At 35.8% G+C, this 14,620-nt stretch overlaps 1 protein-coding gene across 3 annotated transcripts in view; it reads right to left on the bottom strand.

The window, feature by feature from the left end:
- Window positions 1–14,377, bottom strand: part of LOC136041168 (integrator complex subunit 6-like) — a 50,736-nt gene extending 36,359 nt beyond the window's left edge. The window contains exon 1 of one of the 3 annotated variants that reach the window (XM_065725696.1): window positions 14,209–14,377. The gene's annotated coding sequence lies outside the window, so the exon portion shown is untranslated. The remainder of the gene's footprint in view (window positions 1–14,208) is intronic. The other 2 variants (XM_065725697.1, XM_065725695.1) reach the window with 2 other exon arrangements.
- Between the last annotated feature and the right edge of the window lie 243 nt (window positions 14,378–14,620).

Here is a 14,620-nt window from a genome sequence, read left to right as displayed (position 1 = left end):
CAGTACTCGTAGTCGATTAAATCTTCGAATAGATTTAATGAATGTTGACAAAGCATCTACGAGCCTAGGAAAATATCTTTCTTTTAGATTCACGAATTTTTCTATTGATTATATAGTAATTCAATAAGAACCGTCTACTACGTCCATTGTTATCGTCTATCAAAGACCTAAAAAGTTACATTGTATATATTTGACGGAGTAGGTCGGAATAAGTGGCTTATTGACGCAAACAATACAGCCTAAATGTATTGTAAGGTATATGCAATGATGTTTAACGTAAACAGCAATTATAATTTTGAAGTTACCCTCTCCCCAAAACTCGTAGTCGATTAAATCTTCGAATAGATTTAATAAATGGATGGATTTAATAAATGGAATAATATATTTATTCCAGCTAATGCTCTCTAAATTGTTCACATAATTGTTCCTAGTTCTACAAGTTTGGTCGTCGAAACAGTACAATACATTGTACTGTTTGAATCTTTTTTCAAAAATAATTTATTTCATTGATTGAATCTTTCATTGATTCTGAAACTTTTAAATTACTGATTGAATCAAAGATTCAATTTGTGGTGGGTGCCTATTTTTATTCTATGAACTGTCTATTCCTTGAACTGTTTGAGGGTAATACTTTGCTCTTTACCTTGCTCCTCGATACAATGCTATTTATGCTAGTTTTCTTAGTCCTTTTAGAAGAGTTTTTTTATTCTAATAAAATATCCTTTGGGTTTCAGGAGTTGCTCTTAAAAAGTTGAGACAAATAGTCAAACTCCCTCATATATGGAATAATTTCCCACTGTTTTAATTTTAGGGCTACTCCTTACTTTCAGTCAAATTTTTTTTTATTGAGTTTCTGAAAATTTTGCAGTTAATACCGATAAATCTGGTCTTCCCTTCGTGAAAAATTCACTTCGTTCACGGGAAGCTTGTAATGGAAAAGTTCTCTCATGTAAACTACCCCTTCCCTTAAAATTAACTACGGACAATTCTATCCACTCTGAAAATCCCGCCTTAAAATTTTATCCCGATGAATCCACTTGAAAAATTCTCCTTGTAGTGCTTTCATCTGAAAAAGACCTTTAATTTACTTTGAAACACTTTGTTTGGTGAAGCTTTAAGCTGGGATTCTAACCTACATAATGTTATAATGGTCCTGAGATAACCATAGCAAACAATTAGAAGCGACCAATAAAACTGCTGATTAGACTTAAGATGGAACCGGGAGGAAAAAAAGCTTAAGCGGCTACAAAATGGTTATTGAGTTGTACTACGTTTTCGTATTAATGACACATTAATGTAATTTTGCGTTAGCCTCCCTCAATGAGATCCGTATAGTGTCTGGGAAACATATGAACAAGCCTTAAAACATGTTGATTGAGGAACTTCGATAGAAAGATAATAAGAAATAGCCATAAGAAATTTTTTTATTTTGCTAATTCATTACTGTATTAAATTTTTCTCTGACATTATATCATCTCAGAATGCGACAGTCCTTACTGTTTCACTAAAATTACACTTTCCTAAATTTCAAATTAGTTGTATATTACGTTATCCAGAATAAAAATGATTTTCTGGTTTATGAGATATTCTGTCCATATGCCCTTAAGCCAAAGTGCATTAGTAGAAAAAAAACAACAACAATAAATAGAACACTTAGATTATCACTTTACTGCTTAGTCTTTGTTGTCTATGGGGTGCTTAAGAAACTTTCTGCAAAATATTATGTATATTATCGGGGAAGATGGTTTTGGTTTCGGCTAAAGCTCTGTCTTGCGTAAGTACAAGTATATGCAATCTTCAGTAGTTAATTTGTTTTATCTAGTTATAGGTTCGTTGCATGGGCCAAGGAGCAATAGAATCAGTTCATGGGATTTTTTTCACACTAATTCCATTACAATTATTTTTTCTTAAAAAAGTCTTTTCACTTGGGCTTAAATTAATTTTATTATTAAAAAAGTTTTCATATAAGTAGCGGAAAAATACTAAATGTTAGTCCATGTATAGAATCGGAAGAATATGTGAGCCTCTAGTCAAGGTTTCTAGATGCCAAGTTGCAAGAAATTTTGATTCTGGAAAAGTCTTTTATACTATTAAGCAATTAATTAATAACAGGGCAGGACATTGAGATTGATAAAGACCCTAAAAGATTACTGGAAAGAATGAATGAAGCAAGAAATAATGCGTAATAATGGCTGAACGTTTTGAAGGATTGTAGTGTCAAACTATTCTCTGAAATTTTATAGCTTGCATGTTTTTTAATGATTTCTTTTGCTTAGCTGCCGATTCTGATAAGTTAATGAAGCTGTGGTGTTTCTTTTTTTTGCCTTTTTATTATGTGAAAATCTCTATTGTAGTTTTGGCTCATTAGGTTAAAGAAGAAGCTTCAAACGGGACAATCAAATTAGGTATTTATATCTACAAAATTAGTATATTTTCCATCTTGACAAAAGTAAATTTGTTCAATAAAAAAAGTTGGTTTCATGTTTTGTAGAGGCTGCCATCTATAAGTTTTTTTTATATATATTTTCTTGTATTGTATCAGATTAACGACGCTCCTTGACTACTAAGGTCCCTGCGTCGCCCCTACAGTGCATTCCTGCAGCATGATTCGATCTCTGTGTCATATATATTTTCTTTATTTTTATTTTTAACTTTTTTAAAACATATTCAGATTACGAATAGTAGGTTGAAACAAAGAAATTCTCTCCATATATTTGGGTTTTAATTCTTGCCACATAATGGGAATTAAAAAGGAAATATATTTTTTATATCCCCAGTATTTAAATAAAACTTAGATCTGACAAAAAATTTTTAGTATTCAATGGAAATAGCCTATATGCCATACATTCTCAATTTAACTAACCTATTGTTCAAAAGGTAATTCCAAATTAATATTTTTTTGGCTGCCAAATTAAATGTTCCAAAATACATGTTTCAAAAAACCAACAAAATATATAATTTTTTGTCACGTACTTAATGTCTCTTAATATTATTTCTTTAATTTAAAAAAATTAAATGGCTGCAACTAATTAGGCTAAGCAAACACCAATCTTTTTGAAATATTACTACTTCAATCGAAATTTAATTCAATGGATTAAAATCAAGTTGTCGCAGGCATGCATCAAGCCATGACTAATTGTAGAAAAAGCCAAGACAGATAGTCCGAGTTAGTGAGAGGCAAATGTGGGATAAGCCCTTTTTAGGATTGTATAAAAATGATGTCATTTCATTTGTTGATAGATAATTCTATCTATATTCCGTTCATACGTCGTTTCTAAGGTTAAAGAGCAATGATTGAGAAAGCGGCAGCCCCACTTATATTTTAAATGGCTTCTGTTTGTCTAAGTTTAAAACTTTTGTTTTTATTGATTGACTTTCTGATAATTTTTCAAATTTTGACAAGAAATCCTTTCCCGTTTTCTGTGTAAAATTTGCCATTGAAATTTCTTCTTAATCTGCTTGTCATAAAAATCGTTTCCACGGAAGGTCCTTATACCACCCAAAGATCCCCCTTCCCACAAAAACACCCCTCTCCATGATAAAATTTTGTATATTCTGCGATAAGAAATACTATATGGGAACGATGGTCAAACTACATAACTTGAAGTTCCTTATTCAGGGACTATAGGGGATCAAGTCCTCCCCAAAGATGAAATTCGTCAAATTTAGATATGTTATTATAGGTGTAAAAAGAGGGTTAGGAGCTAGCTACCCTACAATCTTTTACCTTACTCTCAGACATCACTAAAATTTGTAATTCTCGATCATTCAAGCCCTATTCTAATCTTCTAGGTTTGGTTTGATGCGATTGTGCCCGGGGAAAAGAAAACATAAAAACCAGTATCTCTTCTAGCAAAAAGTGCAAAATCCTATATTTTACATAGAAAATAGAAGTTTGAAACTTCTACACTTGTGCTGTCCAACATACTGAATATTAATGTACTTGACATTTTGATGCTGGTTCCTCCTTTTCAAAAATAAGGTGAAGTTCCTCAGGCCCGTAGCTTTTGATGGATAAACTTCATTTTTTATTTTCGATTGTTATTGGCCCGAGTCGCTCGTTACTTATAGAAAAAAATGCTTAGGCTTATTATTTTCCTTATGGATTCCATAAATTTTGAAGATGAATATTCAACTGAACCACTAATGTGGCCTGAAACTTAGATGCTCCATATAAGCGTTTGATAGTTTTAAACTGATCGTATATCTCAAAATACCTTCGATAACAGTTTGGACTTATTTGTATTAAATTTTAATCCAAATTTACTGTTTTGTAGGAGTAAAAAGGGCAAAAAATTATAAATTTGTTGTGGCATTTTGTTATTTAAAAATGACTAAATCTTTAGATTTTACTGGAATGAGCTCGATCTTGACATCCTAAAACAAATATTACTGTTATGATCACTCGAAGAAACAGCTGAAAAACGGACGCATATCCCTAAGTATCTTTGTTGGGAAAAATATACAATTTGTATCTTAAATATGTATTAGATTTAAAGCCTTTTCTGACAAACCGATTGTATATCAACATAAAATACAATTTGAAATTGTACAATATTCTACTAGTCCCTTTTTTCCAAAGTTAACTGATCAAAATTTTGAAATAGCCATTTTGGTCAGCATAAATACTAAAAAAATAGTAATAATTACTATGGGGAGTAAAACTACACCCCAAAAGCCACGGGGAGACGCCTGTAAGCTATGAAATTTGTCTAATCTTTACGCATAGTATTTGTTATGGGGAAATATACATTTTTTTTGGGGGGGGGGATTTGGTGCAAGGGGCGGGTTTCTTTGGTAGAATTTTCCTTGTAGAGGGACATTTCTGGTAGTGGGGGGGGTGGTATTTTCCATGGGAAATGCTACCTGGGGCAATTTGAAAGAATTCCTGTTCAAAATTCTTTTAATTGTTCTACTTTCTCTTTGCCGAGTCAGTGTTGTAGTAATGATGGTTCCGGAAGAATTATCCTGGGACTATTTTCAGCATATTTGGAATTCCAGGAAACAAATTTGACTGAAAGTGAGGATGTCCGAAGTGATCGAGGAAAGGATTGAAAATTAGTCTTTTTCAAATGAAAGCATACACAGCAGAATTTTCAGGCTGAATCGACTGCAAGAAAATTTACGGGGGGTGGGTTTTTACTGTCTGGAGGGGGTTTTACGGGAGGTACTATAGGCTGCAATAGTTCACACGACAAGGATAAGCTTTTCAAGCCCTGCCCCCTCCCCAAGGTTAATGTTCAATGAACTATCTCCCAGGTGCAAGTGACGCAACATTCCAATGTCGCAAGCGTAGGTATTTACGAACCTGGTGGTTATTACACAATTTAGACTAGCCTGGTAAATTTATGGATTTAAATTCTTTTAATGCTAGAAAAATTTTTCTAACAGTAGGTCAAAGGCTTTTCCTAGCTTCCAATATGGCATAAGTAGGTAGGAAGTATAATTACTAAATGATCCTCCATTCTCTACCCATTTTTCCTCACCCCACATTACTCTTGATTTTTATTTCTTATTCACGTATTCCTAATTAAAAGAATGGAAAAATTACGTATGACCCGATACAGTTTTAAAACAACCTGGATTCTACGCAGCTAGCGGTCGAACCTTGTGGGCAATGCTTAAATCGTTTTTTATACGTTATAATATGAAAAAAACTTCGTTTTCTTAAAGAGTTAAAGAGGCTGCGTCCCAAAGTCGAACCTTAAAACGTACAGGAATTAGAAGAGGCAGTGGGGGGGCTGCCGCCCCCCAAACCCCCAGCTTTTAAAGACTCTTTTGTACAGGTTTTTTGTTTTTTTGCTAACCCCCCGCTCTTGGCTTCGGAAAGGCCCTCTTTTAATTTACAAAAAATTGAAATGAATGAATAATGGAATAACTTCGAAAAATGTTAAACACAAGAGGACAGGAGAACAATTGCGCCGAAACTAGTAATTAGTAACAATGAAGTCCCCCCACAAGAAAAACCTGTACAAAAGAGTCTTTAAAAGCTGGGGGTTTGGGGGGCGGCAGCCCCCCCACTGCCTCTTCTAATTCCTGTACGTTTTAAGGTTCGACTTTGGGACGCAGCCTCTTTAACTCTTTAAGAAAACAAAGTTTTTTTCATATTATTTCTGTACGTTTTTCTACAATCCATGGTGGATGTAATTTAATAATTCCTGTACTCCTCGTACAGGAATTAGGAGAGGAACCCCCCCCCCTCCCCCCGCTTTTAAATCATTGTATAAAATAGAAAAAAAAATAGATAGAATGACCGAAATGTTTCTTTTGCTCATAAGAAGCTAATATTCTGTTATCTCTCAAATGATAAGCTGTCCAGGTGTTATCAAAATTTTTTTGATGTTGTGAAAAAAAACCGCCCGTAAGGGACTTGAACCGTTGACCCGAGGATTAAAAGTCTCACGCTCTACCAACTGAGCTAGTAACTTGCATGTGTGTAAATATAACTTCTCAATAACTTTTAAAAATTTCAAATTAACATGGGCTCTTATGGAGAGAAATCCGTTAATTAAATAGCTAATGCGTGGTTTCTGGAAAACAGGGAAGGAGTTATCGGATCGAGCTGAAATTTCGCGGATAAGCTCCTGGGCCGTAGGGGACCTTAACTTGTGAATTTCAGCCCGATCGGACAACGTTAAAAGGGGGGGGGGTTGGAGGGTCGAAACTTTCGGGGGGTTAAGATTTTCCTACGAAACTTTCCAGGAAAATTACTCGGAGAATTCCGCATCGAATGAGTCTTCGTACACCCAGATCCGATGTCGGATGTGACCTGTAGGCGTCTAGGAAAAAAAAGTAAATGAATTTTAAGTGGCTATGCGTGGTTTCTGGAAAACAGGGAAGGAGTTATCGGATCAAGCTGAAATTTCGCGGATAAGCTTCTGGGCCCTAGGGGACCTTAACTTGTGAATTTCAGCCCGATCGGACAACGTTAAAGGGGGGCTGGGGTTGACGGGTCGAAACTTTCGGCCAGATTTTCCCCATGAAGGAAAAGTTGGAGGGGGATGAAATTTTGCAGGTTTCTTAGTTGGAGCTCGGGCTACGAAATGCATCCCTCCCCATCCCTCTGCGACCACTGGAACCGAAGATCGCTTAACATTGTCGTGTGTCGCCTCTTTATAGAGGCACGAGTGTGCCTCCTTGATTTTTAAATTAACCTTGTTTCAACACAGCTAGCGGTCAGAAACTTGCAGTTAAATCGTTTCTCATACGTTTGACTTATTGGAAAATTTAGAGGATTGACCTCGTGTTTGTCGAAATAATACAAATATATTTGTATTTAAACTTATTGTTCGAATACTGTTTGTTTGTTGAAAAAGATTGTGTAATACTAATATCACTGAAATGTTCATATGATGGGATTCGAATGTCCATAATTCCAACTACTTTTCAAAGTGCTTTTCCATGTGCGTTGCAAGGTCATAGAAAATCATTAAGGAATTTGCTTTGAGCTTCTCAAGAATCTCGAAGTTCTGAATAAAATGGACATATGAAATTTCTTCTTTTATTTCATAATATATTGTCTGCCATGATCGATAACAATAGTAAATTTCTCTTGGAGGCTTCTCAAATACTTTTTTGTTTTCTTGAATTAATTTAGATATGAAAACAGTTTTCCCCGACGTCGATGGGCCAGCAATAATCATCCAAAATGGTGTTTCAATTTTGAACATGTTAACTGATTGCTTTTCTTCTTTAAACTGCCAATTTTCACGGCAAGTCCGTACGCTGCTGGCTGGTGCTTTGAAATTACTCCTTTTCGAATAGGTTCGTCAACTTTTTTGATGATTGACTCAACATATGCGAAAATCCTAAATTGAAAGGGCATTTTATCATAGAAATACTTCAATTCGGCTACTGCTTTTTCGCCCTTTGGCAAAGACACTGTTTGTGAACCGTGACGAGAACAGGCTTCGATATGGTTTTTTAGTTTATCCTTGGTCCTTGTTGGTGACAGGCATTATGGGCAATAGAATCGAGTTACGCCAATTATTTCTGAAGATAGTAAAACAGCGTAGATTTACGATAGGCCAAAAATGAGCGTAGTTGGAATCCTCCGACTCTCCGTACAATAAATAGGTATAATATTTTACGTTAAAATTAAATGGGGCACGAATTGGACAAATTGCTTTCTCTAGCTCATTATAATATAATACACCTACCCCTACTGAGGCAGAGGCGTTTTCTTGCTCCCATTTTGAGATATCGTTGATTCTGATTGGCCATTTTCCCACAAAACAGTCAAATGTAACTGTTGGAAAAATACTGGGTTTTCTATGACTTCCTTCTAGCCCATTCCTATTTAACTCTAGTAAATTAGACTAACTGGAATTGTCTTTTAAAACGTGATGTCCTGCTGCCAAGCCTGGCCATTTGAAACATTGCAATCCTTGTTCGAACTATATCTGTAAAATTGCTCTTTTGCTAGCAAGGACTTGGGGGACTGGAGGTCCTTTCCAGCCGACAGAAAGGTGAAAATATCCGTAAAATTTCGCAATATGAATGTCAAGACTCTGGATCCCAGTAAGATAATATCCGCTTCTATTTTCTGTATACTTCTCTGTTGATTCGTTGATTTTTGTGATGCATTTATTAATTTCAGTATCTATATCCCCACCTCTATAAAAACGTTCCTTGTACGAAAGCAAAGGGACAGTCATATCCTCTTCATCTCCCTGGCTAAAAATTGCATTAACTGCCAGTTGAGCTCTTACACTAGTACGTTCTTTTTCTTGAACTTGCCGTATTATTCCACCGATAGTTTGGCGTAAAATATTGACTAGTTCGCCAGATCTTTGAGTCTTTAAGGCAAAATTGCATTTAAAGCTATATGATCTTAAGTAATTGCGAATGGCATGGTCTTTCAATTCAAAGTGAGCCCCTTCATACTGATTGGAAGGACCCAGTTTATCTAAATCGACTGGTAAGAAGAGATCATCGTCGACAGCATCCAAAAATTTTTGGATTAGCGAGTCGACACTGGTTTTTGTGTCGCTACCATTCAATTCAAATTGAGCCCCTCCAAACTGATTAGAAGGACCCGGTTGATATAAATCGACTTGTAAGAAGAGATCATCATCGTCAGCATCTAAAAATTTCTGGATTAGTGAGTCAACACTGGTTTGTGTGTTGCTACCATTGATTGAAAATCTTATCTTTGTTTCCGGTGGTTCTGAAAATCCAGAACCCTGACTACTTCCACTGTTGAAATTTTCACTTGCCATAATAAATCACTGAAAACTCTCTTATCGTAAGAAAACTGTAACTGATGCAATAACCTTTAAACCCTTGCCTTTTATAGCTTTCACACCAGATTATGCAATATTGGGAAATCCCATTTTCCCAATTCTGATTGGAAAATCCAATAGCCTATTGGATCATCGGAATGCAGAAATACCAACAATTGCAAAATATGTCTAACCCTGTTTTCAATTAAATAAAAAAACAAGTTTTTTAAATGAAAGTAAGGAGCGACATTAAAACTTAAAACGAACAGAAATTACTCCGTATATGAAAGGGGCTTTTCCTTCTCAACGCCCCGCTCTTTACGCTAAAGTTTGACTCTTTCTCTTAACTCTACATTTTAAAACCGTACAAAACTTATTGCTCCTTACTACAGTTCGTTACCACGAACTGTTGATAACACCGTTGTTTGCCGACCATTAAAATGTAATTACCAAGATTGCCAAATAGAATGTAACCCCCCTTTACCGAAATAGCTCTCTTAATATCATTTGCATTTGCGCAAATCATTAATATCATTTTTATTTACAGGGTTCTTCTCCAGCATTCCTGAATTTCTCACAAGGAAACCATATTCTTGTATATATTTTATTTAATTTGTATATTTTTTATTGTGTACAATGAATTATTATCTTACTCCTAACTACTTATGGCATATTGGAAGCTAGGAAAAACCTAGACCTACTCTTAGAAATATTTTTTCTAGCATTGAAAGAATTAAAATCCATAAATTCACTAGTCTAGTCTAAATTGTGTAATAACCATCGGGTTCGAAAATACCTACCCTCGTGACATTGGAATGTTGCGTCACTTGCATCTGGGAAACAGTTCATTGGAAATAACTCACTGTCTAGTAAATTTCACTGTCTAGTAAAAGGTTTATCCCTGTTTGAAAGGAAATAATGGGCAGGGACTGAAGCGGCTGGCTGCCCTCCAATCACTTTGTACTCTAAAAAAGGCACTAAAACTACTAATTTCCAATCAAATAAGCCTCCTCTAGACCTTATAGGACCAACTCTTCCATAAGACCTTATATGACCCCAGGGCATAGCTTACAACCCTTACCTCTGGACTCTAGAGGGGGGGGTGTATCAACCCTGAAGACATTGTTATGTGTTCTTTGGACTGTTTTGAACAAAATGAATATGTCAAAACTTCGATCAGATGCTTTGAGGAGAATAGGGCCTGGGAAAGAGGGACTAGTTGCCGTCCTATGACTTTTGACTCTTAAGAGAGAACTCAGGTTTTAATTTCCAATCAAATGAGTATCCTCTAAAGCTTTTATGACCATCTCTTCCATAAAAACCTTATATCCCCCAGGGGTATAACTTTTAATCCTTGCCGCCTGGCTCTGGGGTGTTATATCAACCTCAAAGGCCTTATTTTATAATTTATGGGCTAGTTTGAACAAAATTTCAATCTCAAACTTCTATCAGATGCATTTGGAGAAAAGAGGGTATGGGGTGGAGGATAGTTTCTCTCCGATCACTTTTGACTCTTAAAAGGGAACTAGAAATTCTGATTATGTTCAACATATGTTTACGTTATTATGTACATGTGTCATATTTGATTATGTGCTCTTAAAAATGACATTGGAAATCCTGATTATGTATTTGTGTATCTCATGTATATGTTAATAATGATCAAATAGTATAACTTAAAGTACCATGTCCTGAAGGCTGCGGGGAATTGTCGTCCCCAATACCATTATCACAACAATACCTTTCAACCATACCGAACGCAATGGCTATCTCAAAAATTTTTGGGGTTAGGGGAGGGGGGCTGGTCGGCCTGTAATCACTTTTGACTCTTAAAAAAGGGCAAAGAAGTGTCAATTCCCAACCGAAGGAGCTTCTTTCAAAGTTTTTAAAACAACTCCTATACGAAGTGCCTTGGTCAGAAAAAACAACAACAAATAAATAAATGAATAAATAAATAATACATTGTGCACACATTGATTTTTACTCGGGCAGTGCCGTTGTGCTGAGCACGAGCTTAGCGTGACAAAACATGAGACAATGAGACAAAGCATGAGCATAGTTGAGCTGTGGCTAGACACCAAACTGAAATATTTTCTTTTCTTAGCAGATTAGCAGACGAACTAGTGTTTATCTGCAGGTGATTGCATGTGCAGGTCAGTGTGTATGTAATCGAAATATCCATAATTTTTGTCATTGTTTTTCACTGTGTAGTAAAACGATTAATCCCTATTTGAGCAATTATTTGTACAAGATATGGTTTGGAAAATGAAGGGCATGATGGGAGAGGGATGGCTGCCCTCCAATCACTTTTTACTCTTAAAAGGGCACTAGAACTTCTAATTTCCAATCAAATGAGCCTCCTCTAAAGCTATACAACCATCCCTTAGATTAAACCTTATATGACCGCAGGGAATAGCTTACATTCATTGCCCCTGGGCCTTAGGGGGGGGGTATCATCCGTGGAGGCATTGCTATATGTAATTTGACTATTTTGAACAAAATGGATATCTCACAATTTTGATAAGAAACTTTTGAGGAAAATAGGCCGTCGGAAAAAGGGACTAGTTACCCTCCCTATCACTTTTGACTCTTAAAAGAGAACTCAGCTTTTAATTTCCAATCAAATGAGCCTCCTCTAAAGCTTGTATAACCATCCCTTCCATAAAAAAAAACTTATATACCCTAGGGATATAACTTACAATCCTTGCCCCCTGGCTCTGAGGTGTTGTGTCAACCACAAAGGCCTTATTATATAATTTATGGACTAGTTTGAACAAAATTTCGATCTCAAATTTCTATCAGATGCAGCTGGGGAAAAGAGGACGTAGAGGGAAGGGGGAGGGCTAGTTTCTCCCCGATCACTTTTGACTCTTAAAAAGGGCACTAGAAATTCTGATTATGTACAACATATGTTTTATGTTATTGTGTACATGTGTCATATTTGATTATGTGCTCTTAAAAGGGACATTAGAAATTCTGATCATATATTTGTGTATGTCATGTATATGTTAATAATGGGCAAATAGTATAACTTAAAGCTCTTGTCCTGACGGCCGCGGGGACTTGTCGTCCCCAAAACCATAATTACTGGACCTTTCAACCATGCTAAACGTAATTACTATCTAAAAAATTGGGTTTGGGGGGGGGGCTGTCGCCCTCTAATTATTTTTGACTCTTTAAAAGGGCCAAGAATTTTCAATTTCCAACCGAATGAGCTTCTTTCAAAGTTTTTACAACAACTCCTTCTACGAAGTGCCTTGGTCAGAAAAAAGCAACAACAAAAATGGATAAATAAATGAATAAATTATACATAGTGCCCACATCACTTTTAACTTGGGCAGCGCCATTGCGCTGCCTATGAAAAGCCATTTGTTCTCAGACATTGCGACATTTGATTCAGCTCCATAATTTTGTAGACCATGGTAATAAATAGTAGAGCATGGCAGAGCTCCAATTGCTATGGTAGAACGTAAATTGGCTTGGTAGAGTTTGGTAATGCATGGGGAATGGTGGAGCTAGTGAGGGGTAGGCACTAGGGTGTAAAAGTTTGAGTCATTAATCGTAGAGTTTTTGATACTACTGCTACAACTACTAGCAAGTCACTGCAGCGCTAAGCTACCTGAGACCGAAACAGATTCACTAACTCCTTCTCCATCACAACCTATTTTAAGCTTCCCTTTTTACACTCTCCCAAGCACTTTCAATTTCATTTAAATTTTTTCTCACAACTTCATTCCGAGCGAAAGGCAGGTCATCCCAGAATGAGGTGGGAAGACATCGTATAAGGAAGATTTAAAGGAAATGGGAACTTCTTGGGAGGATGTACAGAGTTAGGCTTTGAGTAGATTGGGATGGAAGATGAGCGTGATTATCTGTATTGACCTCAGGTGGCTTTGTGCCGTAGCGAGTTGTTAGTAGTAATAAAAGTAGTTGTAGTAATGGTAGTAGTAGTAATAGATTGTAATAGATTGTTATACCTTCAAAATTGTAGCAGTCTTTATCCGTTGCCATTTTTATTTTCCCACACCAAATTTTCCGGAGTATACACTACTATGACTGATACATTGCAAATTTTAGTGGTAAAATGAAAAACTAGAATTCTACTATTAATACCTTCCCAACCAAAGCAATATTTAGAAGATTTCTAATTCATCATAAGCCCTTCTCTTTGCCTATGTACCCCATCCTTCCTGCCTGAGTAAATAAATTCATATTACTTAATTGAATTTTTCTACTCCTAGGAAATAGGGTTTTGAAACTTTAAACAAGTCTAGTCCAAAACGTTTGAATTTGTCCAGTTTAAAGTTTAACACGATAGTCATGTTAAGATTTGAAAGGTTCCAAGTCGCAACTTTCATATTATTTTAAGTTGTTAGAATAGTTGCGTCCTCAAAAAAAAGCAATGTTTTTGCTTTCAGACTAGTTCAGGTCAGGAACTAATACGTTTTGTCAAGTCTACACCAAGCTGATTGCAATCCGGACGGCAAAAATTCTGTGCAACCTATAGCTGAATGGAGGCTTTGTGCAATCCTGGGCATATCTTTGTCACTACATGGTTTTCGACACTTGGCAATGCTCATCTATCAACAAGAATCGATGTCCTGTACAAGCACTCTCAATACTATCACCTCCCTCTCATTTTTATTCATTGGTACAAATAGTATACTTTAATGGGGGTGCACCCCTTAATAAATAACTTAGCTAGAAGGAGGCTATTCAAACCAAAAATGGCCACCAAAACCAAAGAAAAGATAGAATTGTTATCAATCAATTACCTATCATTTTTAACTAGGGCTTAACATGGGACCTTGGTCCCTTGTAGATAATTTATGCTAAAGCAAATACATTAACAAATTTAGTTTTTCACAAAATTAACGGTTTGTAAAAATATCGTCCATCTAATAGAGTAAATTTATATGGCTGCAAATTAATACAAGAAAGAAATTATTAATGCATTTTATTTATCATACAGCGATTATATAAAGACCTTTTTCTTAACTGACACCTCTGACCAGCTGAAAATGTTATCCTGATTCTTGACTGGATCACAAATCACAATCAACAACAACTAGCATCAAATTATTTACACCTGACAAAAGTCTGTGACAGAACAACTTAAGTATAAAATAATCTAAGATCAGGTTTTCAACGTGTCGCCGGGTTCTTTTCCAAGATTGATACACCAATGTAAAGTTGTGGATTCAATCCACAAAAAAAAGTCCGAAACATAGTCTTCCCCCAAGATAAATTCTTTTAGCGAAAAACCAAATAAACACCCTAAATGAAAGCAACATAAAATTAGTTGGCTGATATCCCCACAAAAAAAACTTGTAATATAAAAGATTACACGGATTAAGAAAACCAGTGTTAAGAAAAAACATTTGCCATCCTCAAGGAAT

Source organism: Artemia franciscana, unplaced genomic scaffold, assembly GCF_032884065.1.
Source record: "Artemia franciscana unplaced genomic scaffold, ASM3288406v1 PGA_scaffold_1178, whole genome shotgun sequence".
NCBI lineage: Eukaryota > Metazoa > Arthropoda > Branchiopoda > Anostraca > Artemiidae > Artemia > Artemia franciscana.
The sequence above is the reverse complement of the archived record's forward strand: the minus strand, read 5'-3'. Positions and strand labels throughout refer to the sequence as shown.